This window comes from Rhinolophus sinicus, chromosome 15 (genome assembly GCF_057876585.1).
Source record: "Rhinolophus sinicus isolate RSI-liver-muscle chromosome 15, RSI-T2T, whole genome shotgun sequence".
Classification (NCBI taxonomy): Eukaryota; Metazoa; Chordata; class Mammalia; order Chiroptera; family Rhinolophidae; genus Rhinolophus; species Rhinolophus sinicus.
In genome coordinates this window covers 113,849,723-113,862,511 of record NC_142515.1, presented here as the reverse complement: position 1 = coordinate 113,862,511, position 12,789 = coordinate 113,849,723, and the positions used below count along the sequence as shown (strand labels likewise).

General features: G+C 41.9%; 1 protein-coding gene and 1 long non-coding RNA gene across 7 annotated transcripts in view; one reads left to right on the top strand and one right to left on the bottom strand.

The window, feature by feature from the left end:
* Nucleotides 1-12,789, bottom strand: part of NR3C2 (nuclear receptor subfamily 3 group C member 2) — a 310,553-nt gene that overhangs the window by 17,142 nt on the left and 280,622 nt on the right. The gene's annotated exons all lie outside the window — the stretch shown is intronic.
* The window catches only part of LOC109446904 (uncharacterized), a 27,192-nt gene extending 14,403 nt beyond the window's left edge, over nt 1-12,789 (top strand). For all 3 annotated transcript variants that reach the window (XR_012498193.2, XR_012498192.2, XR_002137289.3), the window contains 4 exons: nt 870-953; nt 1,889-2,752; nt 5,629-5,768; nt 6,265-12,789. This is a non-coding gene — a long non-coding RNA (uncharacterized LOC109446904). The remainder of the gene's footprint in view (nt 1-869; nt 954-1,888; nt 2,753-5,628; nt 5,769-6,264) is intronic.

Sequence of the window (12,789 nt, the reverse complement as noted above, 5' to 3'; positions counted from 1 at the left end):
CCCTGTAGGTCACATATAGTTACTGTTGATTCTCATTATTCATGGCAGTTAAGTTCTGTTATATAGTCATTTCAGTGAATTTGCGAATAGTGAACCCTTCCTCCTAGGGGAAAGACAGGATTAGGTTCCCATGAGCTACTGGTCACAACATTTTTAGTATAAATGATCAATACATAACCTTGTTTCGTGTTCATTTCTGTTTAAAGACGCCTCGTTTAATGTATATTGCTGATTGCTTAACACTGAACTCATGGCCAACAGCATTTTAAGTCATGCCAGAATGAAGCTTATCGAACACACTTCTTTTCTCCATAAAGCACATCACAGCCTTCTTGCACTTAAGAACACAAGACAGTGTGTCAACACTACATTTGGGGACAATTTTAAATGGCAAAATCACCAATGACAATGCAAAAAAAAAAATGTGGCACTAAATAGACCATGAAAAGAACACGTATTTACTGTGTGAGAGCTGAAACCAGGAGGGAGCACCTCAGCTGTGTGACCTTATTTGGAAACATGCACTATGGGCGACGCAAATATTTTACTGCTCTGCACTTCTGTGAATGATGGCAAAAGTACCATGAGTATTTGGGTGTTACACACAAATTTTAACTAGTATAGAACTTTATAAATACAGAATCTGTAAATACTGATGGGCTGTGTGAAACCATATACACTTTCTAGTCCCTTAAACCACGACCTTGATAAACAAAGTTGATCAACTGGCATCTATCTTCCTGGCCTTTTCAATCTCATTTAAAATGATCCGCCTTAGTCTACAACAGTGCTGATAATAATGTCTCTCTTTTCTATTGCTTAACAATGTCTCTCTCCAGTATGACATTTTTTTTACTATTGATTTTTAGGTCAACTGTGGTCTTCGGTTTAAGGCTCCTTTCCAGTGTATCAGTGCGTCTCTGGGCCTCTTCAGTCCTCGCGCTCGGCTCCACGTAAGCTCTCTGCCTTCCCTGCCCCTGTGATCTTCCTTCATAGACAGACATATTTGCATGCTGCGCCACAGGCTGCAAGCTGCCCTTCCCACTCATCATCGCCTCTGATCAACATGACCTTGAAGTCGATTCTATTTTGCCCAGGACAGGCTGCATTACTTGTGGGGCCCCTTCTTCAAAGATGACTTACAATTTCAAGATGGTGACAGCAGAATAGTAAGCCCAGAGTGAGACCCTTCTATGTGTGGGGCCCCAGTGCGACACCTAACCCACCAGGAGCAACCAGGTGCAGGCTGGCTCTGCACTGCTGGCTCCACAGGTGCTCCTTTCCCCACTCCACTCCGGCCTCACTTAGAAACCTGGGAAAATGCACTTAATCACTCCCTGTCTTAATTCTTTTCTCTATAAAAGGGGGGGGGGAGTAAATATTACTATTATTCCTTTTTTATAGAGAAAGGACTTAAGATGAGGTGATTAAGTGTAAATAGTAATATTTACTCATCCTTGCCTCATGGAGATATTAGAAGGATTTGATGGCAGGACTTAGGAAGAAAGGCACGAGCTAAATCCCAGGTATTACATGGTTATTATATATTGTAAGAAGAGGGATTTAGGCGGCATAAGAGGGGGGGAATTACTGACACAGGTGTTAGACAATGAGGTCGTTTTCCCAAATCTTCCCCAGACATATTTCAGATTAGGAAGAGATTCCTGTGTGTCAGGTTAGATTTTGATGTGATTTTCTATGAGCATGGCTTCCAAGACCCTCGGTGGTTCTTTCCACATGATACTTTTTTTCCCAAAAAGCTCACCCTATGGCTTCATAAATCTCCAAGAGCCATGTAGAAATGGAATGAACAATTCCTCTATACATCCCCAAACAAAGCAAGGTCCTAGTTTTTCCCCAGCAGTCTTACCAAGCGTTTCTCTTACAGATTTTCAACACGAGCTACCAAAAATGGCAGATTCTGTCGGCATACGACTTATGAAACACTAATAACGAAGCCAAAGAAGTGGTTATCACAAGAAAAAATATTTTTTTACCCTCTCTTTAAATAAATTGGGATTAGACACAACTTTTAATTTTGCCAGTTAAGGATTAAAAGAAACTACTTACTGTTATTACAAGTTCATGAGAGAGAGGTTTTGACATCAAAACGTAAAACAAAACACAAAATGGGAGAAAATATTTGTAAATCAAATATTAGATAAGGGGTTAATATCCAGCACATGTAAATAACTCCTACAACTCAACAACAAAACAACTGAAAAATGGGCAAAGGGCTTGACTAGCCAATTCTCCAAAGAAGACACACAAACGACATATAAGCACTTGAAAAGATGTCCAGCATCACTAATCATTCGGGAAATGCAAATCAAACCACAATGAGACACCACTTTAACACCCACGAGGATGGCCACTATCAAAAACACAGCAAATCACAAGTGTTAGAATGTAGAGAAGCTGGTATCCTCGTGCCCTTTCGGTGGGGATGTAAACAAAACTGGAAAAGAGTTTGGTAGTTCCTCAAAAATACTAACCATAGACTTGCCGTGTGACCCAGCAATTCTGTTTCTAAGAATATACCCAAAGGATTGAAAGCAGAATCCTGATGATATATATGCACAGCTGTGTTCACAGCAGCATTATTCAGAATAGTCAAGAGGTGGAAACAACCGACGTGTCTATCAACACATAAATGGATAAACAAAATGTGGTATAAACATACACTAGAATCTTAAAATGGAAGGAAATTCTGATTCATGCTACAACATGGAAGAAATCCGGAGGATAATATGTAAGTGAAATAAACCCGTCTAAATAAGCCAAATATTGTATAAGTTTACATATATGAGGTACCTAAAATAGTCAAATTCATAGAGACAGAAAGTACGATGGTTGCTACAGCTGGGGGGAGGGGAGACAGGGAGTTGTTTAAGAGGTAGAGAGTATCTGTGCAGATGATGAGTTCTAGAGATTGTTTGCCTAACAATGTGAAAGCACTTAACACTAATGAATTATACAGGTAAAAATGGTTAAAGTGGTAAATTTTATGTTTGTGTATTTTACCATGATTAAAAAACAGGAATGACAAACTCTTATATTGAAGCTTTTTTTTTTCCTTTTTCTTATTTCTCTCAAATCTAATACAACTGCATCTTAGTAATAGAATATTGCCTGGCTATCGACCAGCAGTTCATAAGCACTATCTTAAATAGTCTAAATATTAGCCACTGAAAATATTACCATATTTTGCCATGTATAATGTGCTCTTGTGTATAATGCTCACCCACGTTTTTGGCCCAAACTTTCAGAGAAAAAAATATTTCGTTTTAATTTTGTAATTTTTTAATTCAAATTTCGATTTGTTTATAGTTAGGTACTTGCTTTTTGTATTATAAAGGAATTTTAGCATTTATTTATTTATATTACACTTTTAACTCATAAGCATAAATAAAACAACTGAAAACATTTATATAGCTACAGAATTAGTAGTACGCATGTATAATGCGCATTCTTATTTTTCCCTCACCAATTTGGGCAAAAAGGGCATATTATACCCAGAAAAATATGGTAAATGTTTTAAATCAATCTTTTCCAAAGAGGTAAGGAAATAACCCAGGTTTTGCATGAAGGTGGCCATGGAAAACCATGAGCAACCGAGAGAGTTCTGGGGCTGCAAGTGGACGTTAACTGTCATTATAATTAAAGTGTAATATGAAAGTGACGGGTGAGAAAGGACTGAGGAAGAATATCACTGATAAAATCATGACTCGAAATGAACGATCAGCTGTGAAGTGCCATGGATGCCGTCAAGGCCAAACTCCTGTCTGCACCTACATCTCTTCAAATGCCACTCACCTCCATCTATGTATCTGTACATACTATATACATGTATATAGTACATCACAAAGCTTTCACTAATTCAAAATTACTCGTACATGGGTCTAAGTCTATACCGTTTGTTTTCGTGTTATTTACAAAGAGAATTTGCTAAGCTACTGTGATTTCTGAGCTATACTTAAAACATAAACACGCAAACTTTGCGTGTTCTCTCAACTATATTTAAAATGCTCACTTACATACATGTCACATAACAGAAAAACTCACTTCTTTTCTATTAAAGCAATTTTGCTAAGGAGCTTTACTGGACATCTTGATTTTTTTTTTTTCCCTCCCAGTTTTGTCCTGTTTGCTTTCTGGCTTCTGCGATTATTACTGTCAACCTAGTGAACATTATCCCAAGTTAAATCAGTCAGCTACTCTTCTTAATAACCTCCTTGTTGCTATGGCTACTGCAAGTTTCCAGGCTGTTTGCTAACCGACCTTTCGCAGCTTTTGCCCATCTGACCCCTCACTCACACAGTGGGGGTTTGCTGGCTTGTCTCCTGTGTCGCCCTTTTTACCTGCTTATCTTACCTCGGCAGCTGCTCCTTCCCAGCTCTACAGGCACCTTCCCATTTTTGGTGCCTCGGATGTTTTTCTCTCTGGGTTCAGTTCCATCTACCCCCAGGCGTCACAGAGCACCGTGCGCTGTCACCTGAGTCTCCACAGGGCCAGTGTTCACCTGACACTGCCCACGGGCTGTCCCAAGGGCACCACAACTGCAGTACACGCAGAACACGGAGTGTGTCCTCCAAGAAAGCGCCCCCTGCATCCCCGCCTCGCCCAGCTCGCTATGTCCACATCCTCAGGGCCACCTTAGACCTGCTTCCTCCCCTCTCAACCTCCATCTCCTATCATCGCCAAGAGCCATCCATTCTACCACTCAGGTATCTCCCTGGCCCCCCACCTCCCCTGCTCTTAGCCCCCTCTCTTCTTACCTGCATCACCTCAGCAGCATCCTAACCTGCCCTCCTCTGACAGGTTCTCTAGTTCAGCTTTGTCCAACATGACTCTGCACTGCAACTAGCGACACGCGACTACTGAGCCCTGAACATGGGAACTCCATTTTAAATGGCACTTGTTTTCAATCAATTTCCATGTAAACAGCCACATGAGGCTAGTGGTTTCTGCACTGGACACAGCAGTGCTAGATTCTCTAGAGATGTGCTCAAAATCCCTCAGCAGCTTCCATAACACGGTTCACAGATACCTTCCTTCACTGTCTCCATCCTCATTTCTCTCCGTTCCTCCCTGATGCTCTTGGATACAATGAAATTCTCCTTTTCTCAAAATCACCATGCTTTCTCTCCCTTGGGATCTGAACTCCTTTGACGTGGAAGAGCTTCCCTTCATCTGTTAGGCAAACTCCTGCTTGTCGCTGGGGCTCAGCAATCGTTTCCCTCCTCTCCTGCTGTGGCCCCCTGGACCTGCCATCTATCTTCCCTCATACTCCATGTAGGGTGCTCACAGTCCACTTGGAGCACCTACCGTGCAGCTTTTTAGCTCCCAGTTCACTTCTGCCCTTGCCTCCTTAGCACCAGCACCAGGCCTGGCCTGGTGGAGGCTGCCGTCTGCGTGCCTGCCTGTCAGGGGGCTCACGTCGCAGAAGCGTTGCCCTCACTCAGATGCAGAGCCCTGCAGCAGCCCTTCCTTTGCACAGCCCCATGGAGACTGCTTAGAAAGTATAACCAAGATGGGAATGGCTCATTCCACAAAGTCTAAAACAACTGGGCACTGAAAGTATCTTCTTTTATGTAGCATCCTGGTTATTCAGATCTCTTTCAACAGGTTTAGGAAAACAGTAATCCAGCTGTTCTGCGGCTTCTCACAATGGGAACCCACAACAAACGAGGGGAGCTTGGAGAGGCAAAGTCATGACCACTGTCCGACGCTGCCCTTAAGCCATGAGCACAAAGAAGGAGCGACAGGTAAGGACAGCCTTCCTGTCTACGAGGGGTTGCGTCTTCCAGCTGGCTTTGCGGCTCAGCTATGAGCATCTAAAACACACTGATCCTTGAACCGCCCGGACCTTTCCACGTCACACCCAAAGTCATCAATTCCTTATTTATCCACAGTATTGAAATAACAGGACATTCTGACCTATTTTTTCTATATCCTCCCTTTTTTAGTTTTAAATATATTTGATGCTTTTACCCAATTATATAAACATAAAACTGTTTTAAATGAAAATAAGCACTTACTGGCATAATTCACCCGGGACAATGCATTCCATACTACGTTATACCCTTGAAATGAAAAATCTGTCAAGGCAAATACTGGTCTCTATGTACTGCAGGAATGCAGAAAGACACTGAAAACTTCATTACTCTCCCTCTGGTTTCACCAACTACACAAACAGTAAGATCTGACATCTCAATTACTCGTTTCATTTGGAGTCTTTACCTATGAAAATTTCTTTTTCAGGAGGAGTGGATCTTCACACAATTTGCATCCTCCCCTCCCCTGGTGCCCTGGAAGACAAGGCTTTGCTCACTTAGCTTACTCTGGAATAAACAACGCTTCCTTTTTTTAGAATCTTTCTCAGTCATTGTCTTGTCAAAGAAGGAAGTATAACACTGCTAACAATTATATTATTTAACTCAGTGAGATAGAATGTGGCTTTGAATCTCTCTCTCTCTCTCTCTCTCTCTCTCTCTCTCTCTCTCTCTCTCTCTCTCTCTCTCACACACACACACACACACACACACACACACACACGGAAGTGCCAGCACTGGACACCCTATTACAGATATAGAATCAAATAACCTCATTTCACTGTCACCACGAGCAATGAGAAGAGAGGGACATTTCTCTCCACATGCTGAAGCAGCATGGCCAGCCTTTGTCTATTATCAGCAGTGTTCTGATAACCACCGGGACAAGGATTTTCCATTCACCAGCATCGATCCTTCCTGATGGTCACTGCCCAGCCATCTGCCATCATTTATCTCCATCATCAAACACCTTTAGTCCCTTCAGCGAATTAGAAAGTGGCTCAAGTCCACCCCAACAGGTTTTGAACGATAACTCCAGTCCCCCCGATAGATGAGCAGGAAGCACAGAATGCTGACGGTGAGCGCTGAGATGTGACGTGCCGTGGCCCTGCTCTGTATGGCTGCTCTAAGTGACTCATTCCACAGGACGTCCATGCTGCCAGTCCCACACTACGGGATGGTCTTGGCTGCCTGTTTCCTGGCTTGATCTTACCAACTGTTCTCTTGGAAGGCACACGCTATGCACCTGTTTGGCTGTCTGTGCTTAAAAGTAGATTAAAACTGCCTGATGGATGCTCTTTGGTGGTGCAGAGACATGATGTGGGGCAAACTCAAATGGGGAAATGGGGAAGTGAAGGGTGAACATATGTTCAGTGACTGGTGGGGCAGATACCTCAGTTCCTGGGTTATTTCATTCACTTCTTACAATCCCCTACAAGATGGATATCATTCCCATTTTACAGGTGAAGAAACTGAGGGCCAAAACATTTAAGTAAAGCACCCAAGTTGACTGAAATGGTGGTGCGGCACCACAGGCTCCGTTCTTGCTGCTGTCTCCAGGGGTCACATTTCTGGGGCGGGCTCTTATTTTGGTTTCACAACTTTTCCTGAGGAGAAACTGACTGGAAAGATGTAAAAATTAAAATGTAAAAATTAATTCCACAGAATTAAATGTGGAAGCAGCAGGCTGCCCAAATGGTGGGCCGAGCCAAACTTGTGGCTCGCATTCCTCCGTACATGGTAAGAAATGCTTAAAATAGGTCTGCATCTATCTCAAAACCACCTATAGGGTAGTCACGATGGGAATTACCACTACCACAGCCCGGATGCAAAAGCACCCGCTAATTAAATGAGCACTGAGCATCTCAAAATAATTTAAAAGTCTCGGCAGCCCGCAGCAATATCTCCTCTGCTGGTGACTGTGTCACTGAAGTGGAACGCCCTTGTCACGTAAAGAATGAAGTCTCCCCCGTGTGCCTGTGTAACAGTTACTGTATCACCAGATGTTCCCGTCTCCCCCTGCCTGCCCTTCCCAACCCTGGCAGAAGGGAACCCTGGCTCTGAGAGCCTGGCTAAAGAAGAGCCACTTCAGTTGTCCAGTATTCCCTCTGGAACCACAGAAAGCAGTTATTCAGCAAAATGCCCCTCACAGTTTCCCTCGGTCATGAAAACAACAGTATCCAGTGTCTGAGTGACACACTGGTGCCTGCCCAGCCAACAGGTAGTTCTCACCCAGTGTAACGATCATACGCAGAGACAGAGGTCTCCATAATGAAGCCTGCTCAGCTCAGGTGGAGGCAGATCTTACATTTGGTTTTGGGAACTGCTAAATGTGCATGACATTTTACTACAACACCAGGTTCACTGCCTTCAACACGTAACCTGTGCCTGACAAACGCAATACGTTCCAGAAGATGCCGGGGAAGATCCAAATGACTCTGCAGAGCTGTGCAGCTGCATTTAACATTCCTCAGTGCTAGTTTTCTAATTCCCAAAGATGCTCCAGCCTAAAACGCGAAGCTGCTCTCAGCCTGAAGTTCTCCTTCATCATGAGGGTGGTGCCGGGAGCACCAGACATTGAGTCAAGAGGGTTCCAGCTGCCACTGGCTACCTATGGACCTTGAGAAATTACTCTTTGGGACTGTCTCTTCTTCCATGACATAAAGCTCCTCTGACACCACCTTGGGCGCCTTCTGTGACCCTTGCCTAGCACAGTTGGCCCCTATCCCTCCTCAGTAAGGCTTTCCATCAACACAGAATAAACATGAGTGAGCCTATGCCTGCTGGTAAGCTGGCATCTTGAGCTGTCTGTACTCTGCTCTGCACCGTGCTGTCCGGTCACCCCGAGCAGGCGGAAAGCTCCTGCAAGCCAAGCTTTGGGTCTCTTGCCCCTCATACACTCCCTGGCACTTTTAGACACTAAAGTGTTTGTTGAATGAAATGAACACCTTCCATCATCAGACACATGGGATTCCTAAGGGCAGGCATTCGGTTCTCACTTGCATCTTTAGTTTTAGAACATGGTAGGGGCTCATCAATACACGAATAAATGAATGAATGAATGAATGGACGCACATGTGCTCGCAAAGGTCCCACTGCCCAGGTGACCAATTTCAGCACCTGACTACCTTCTGCCTTGTATTATGCTCCAGCTGCCTCTCTAGAATCTAAGCTATTTGGGGGTTGGGTTGGTGCTGTATATTCATTTTTAGCCTCGATTGTGATAGGCATGAGGCACGTTCTTGCTAGTATACACAATGAAGTAAAATCGATTACAAAGTCATGTATGACCTTGAAACTATTTAATAGGAAAGGGACATTTTTGCCTTTAAGAAATACTATCAGTATCAATTAACATTTACTAACTGTTCTACACACTGATCATAATATAAATAGTCCTTGACCTCAATGAATGGATAGAAGTTTCCATGTCCTAAGAACTACGTACATGTGTCTCGAGAGCTGTGCACGCATGTCCCAAGTTCTGTGGACATGTGTTCTGAGGGGTGGCATAATATGCCCACTTTTTAAGCAGAACTTTGATTTACGTTCTTAGGGTTCTTGTTCACGTGACCCTTAGGAACAAATACTCTTTTATTCACAAGGTGATCAGAACTAGGCTTTAAGTACAGAGCCAGTCCTTGTGTAGCTCTTTGTTCCCTAGAAGAAAATTCCACAAATGTTGATTCATTAATTTACTCTAATGAAAAAGCCGTAGGCAGTCTCAAGTCTGAGTAAGCACGAATGTTAGAAAGGTCCCTCTAGACTTACAATGCATTTTTCAATGTTCTGTCTGGAATGGAATATAAATAGAGCTTTCAAGATGTTTCTGTTAGGCTACTTCTAAGAGCAAACTTTTTTAAAATATAATTTAAAATGAAGGTTTTAGAATTAAAATGATTCCCTAAAGAATGTTCTCCTTCCAGACAAAGTAAGATGGACTGGATTTACCCTTCCACCAGAAACAACCAAAACTTCTCAGGAAAAAAACAAATAAACAAACAAAAAGAAACATGAAAAAAATGGTTTTCAAGACACTATGTATCAATCAATGAAGGACAGCAATCTCTAGAAAATGTAGAAAACATAGGAGAAAAGCTTTGTGACCTTGGCTTATACAATGTTTTTAGATACAACAGCAAAAACCATGAATCATAAAAGAAAATAATAATTACTGGACTTCATTAAAATGGAAAACCTCTGCTCTTCAAAAGACAATTGCTAACAGAATAAAAAGATAAGCCACACACTCAGAGAAAATACTTGCAAATCATATATATATCTTACAAAAGAACTTATCTAGAATACATAAAGAACTCTCAAAACTGAACCATCCAATTAAAAACAAGCGATTCAATTTTTAAAAGAAAGGAGCAAAAATGCTGAACAGACATTATACCAAAGAAGACATAAAGATGGTAAAATAAGCACATAAAAAGTTCATTAATCACTAGGGAAATGCAAATTAAAACCACAGTGAGACACCACCCTGTAGCTATTACAGTGGTTGAAACTAGGAAGAATAGTCATACCAAGTGTTAGCAAGGGAATGGAGCAATCTGAATTCACACCCACTTGTCAGGGGAATGTACGACTGTACAACCACTTTGGAAAACAGTCTGGCCGTCTCAAATAAATGAACACACACTTAACATATGACCCAGGCAATCCACTACTAGCTCTCCACCCAAGAAAAAGAGCAATGTCCATTCCAGAACTTGTACTCAAATGTTCAGTGCAGCTTTATCTGAATAGTTCCCAATCAGGAAACAACCTACACACCCGTCAACAGGTGACTAGACCACCAAATTGTGGACTCCCCATAGCATGGATGCTACTCAGCAATTAGCAGGAAGGAGCTATTGATATGTATCCGCAATAGAATGGATGAATCTCAAGGTAATTATGCTAAGTGAAGGAAGCCAGACAGAAAAGACCACATACTGCATAATTCCACGCATATGAAACTCCAGAACATAGAAACTAGTCGAGTATGTATATGTAACTCTAGAATATATAAACTCTGCAACATACAAAACTCTAGAATATGTACACTAATCTACGTTGCTAGAAAGAAATACAGAAAGCAACTGGGGAGCAGTAGGTCGGAGGAAAAGGTAAAAAGGAGCACAGGAAAGTTTTGAGGTGACGATCTGTCGTCTTGTGATGGTAGTTTCATGGGTGTATACATGTGTCAAACTTCTCAAACGATGCACTTTAAATATGTTCATCTTATTGTTTATAAATTACACCTCGATTAAAATAAAAAAGACCAAAAAGACTTCCATCTGTCCTGGGGGATTTTACAGAAAACCATCACTTGTGACACAGCCATCCGGCAAGTGTTCATTGAGGTCCTACCTTGTGCCTAACACTGTGTTGGCTGATAAAGAAGCTGCCTCATGGACAACTGGGGTGGCCCCTAAGTGTTTCCACTGTGCTCCTCTGCTTAAGGCACAAAGATTCTGAAAGCTGTCCAAAAACAAGTTTTAACTTCCGATCAGTCGCGCTACATGCCACTGCTTCAAAGGGCATCATCTATTGTGTCGTGATGACAGTGCTTCCACACTCATTTTCACACTGCATTAGTGCCTGCCCATACATGTGAACAAGTAAGAGAATTCATCAAGAAAGAACCAGAAAACACCATTCTAAGCTCCACTAAGAAGGAGTTTCAACACCACCAGCGGAAGAAAGAAAGGATGCTGCTTGTTCTCATGCCGATGACCTAAGTTCCATGCTCCAGTTTCTTCTATTGCCTTTCATGAGTTGGGGAGCACATCATTTGCTGTGTTCCCCAAAGTCTTGTTTGCCATCGTCTCTTATTCCTAACGTTTCTCCTTAAAACCACACTCCTTAGGCCAGTGATAATTATTAGCAAAACTACCTCCCCTGAATTCACCTTGTGGGAATTTCACTCTTACCATATGAAAAGTTCAGAGAAAGCACAGGTCAACCTGATATGCAATGGGTCCTTAGTGTAAACCACTGGAAAGACATTCTTTTATCAATTAACCTACACTGGCATAAACAACTTTCTAAAGGATGAGCCATTATTTCAATAGCAATACTATTATAATATTGGCCATCAAGCCTGCCACATTTTCCTTAATGGTAGAGAAATATTTAAAGAAGAATTTCTTATACAAATCTATGGGTTGAGCTTGGACAATACATTTTCCAAGAGAAAGTACGAAAACCTCAAAAACATGACAAACTAAATTAGCATGACTGCCTACAACTTTTTTTGAGCCACAATTGGAGAAAATGCTTACAAAGTGAAACAAGAAGTATGTGTTAAGTGACATAACAAAGCGAGTTATCCAAATCAATATTGTGTAGAAACTACTAACAAACACCTCGACTCCATCTATAACTGAATAGATTAGCAGCAAGCTCAGAATTTACTTTCATTATTTACATTACGACAAGAAAGGTGATTCCTATGAAGAACAGTGAATATAGGATTCAAAATTTGGCAAAAGTTGAGATGATCCAAGCTGGCCCCAGACCACTAATAATGTTTTTGAAAGATTGGGTTATTAGATTAACAGTTGTAGAAGATGGACATTATTTATGCAATGTTAAAGCAAACATTTTTCCTAACCAAACATTTCCTAAATTGCAAGCAGAAATGTGAAACTTGATCTGACACCTGCAGCACATCTGAGGGCCTTTCCCAGCCCAGGACCCAGGGGTTTTGCCACTATGGTGCACATCTCTCTCGTTCTGCTCAGAAAGGGAAAGAACCACACCCTTTATTTTAAATCAAGGTCATTTCCAAGGTTATCTGAAGAAAAACTTCCTTCCTAGTCAGTTCTCACTTCGTGTTGCCTCCCACTGGATGACTTACCTCTATTCTTCCCAAAGCCCCAAGAACTCTTTCTCAACTCTCCAGTTTCATTTTCAACAGTGTGGGGTTGTTGATCCTTCATTTAAGAGGTATCAAAAAGCT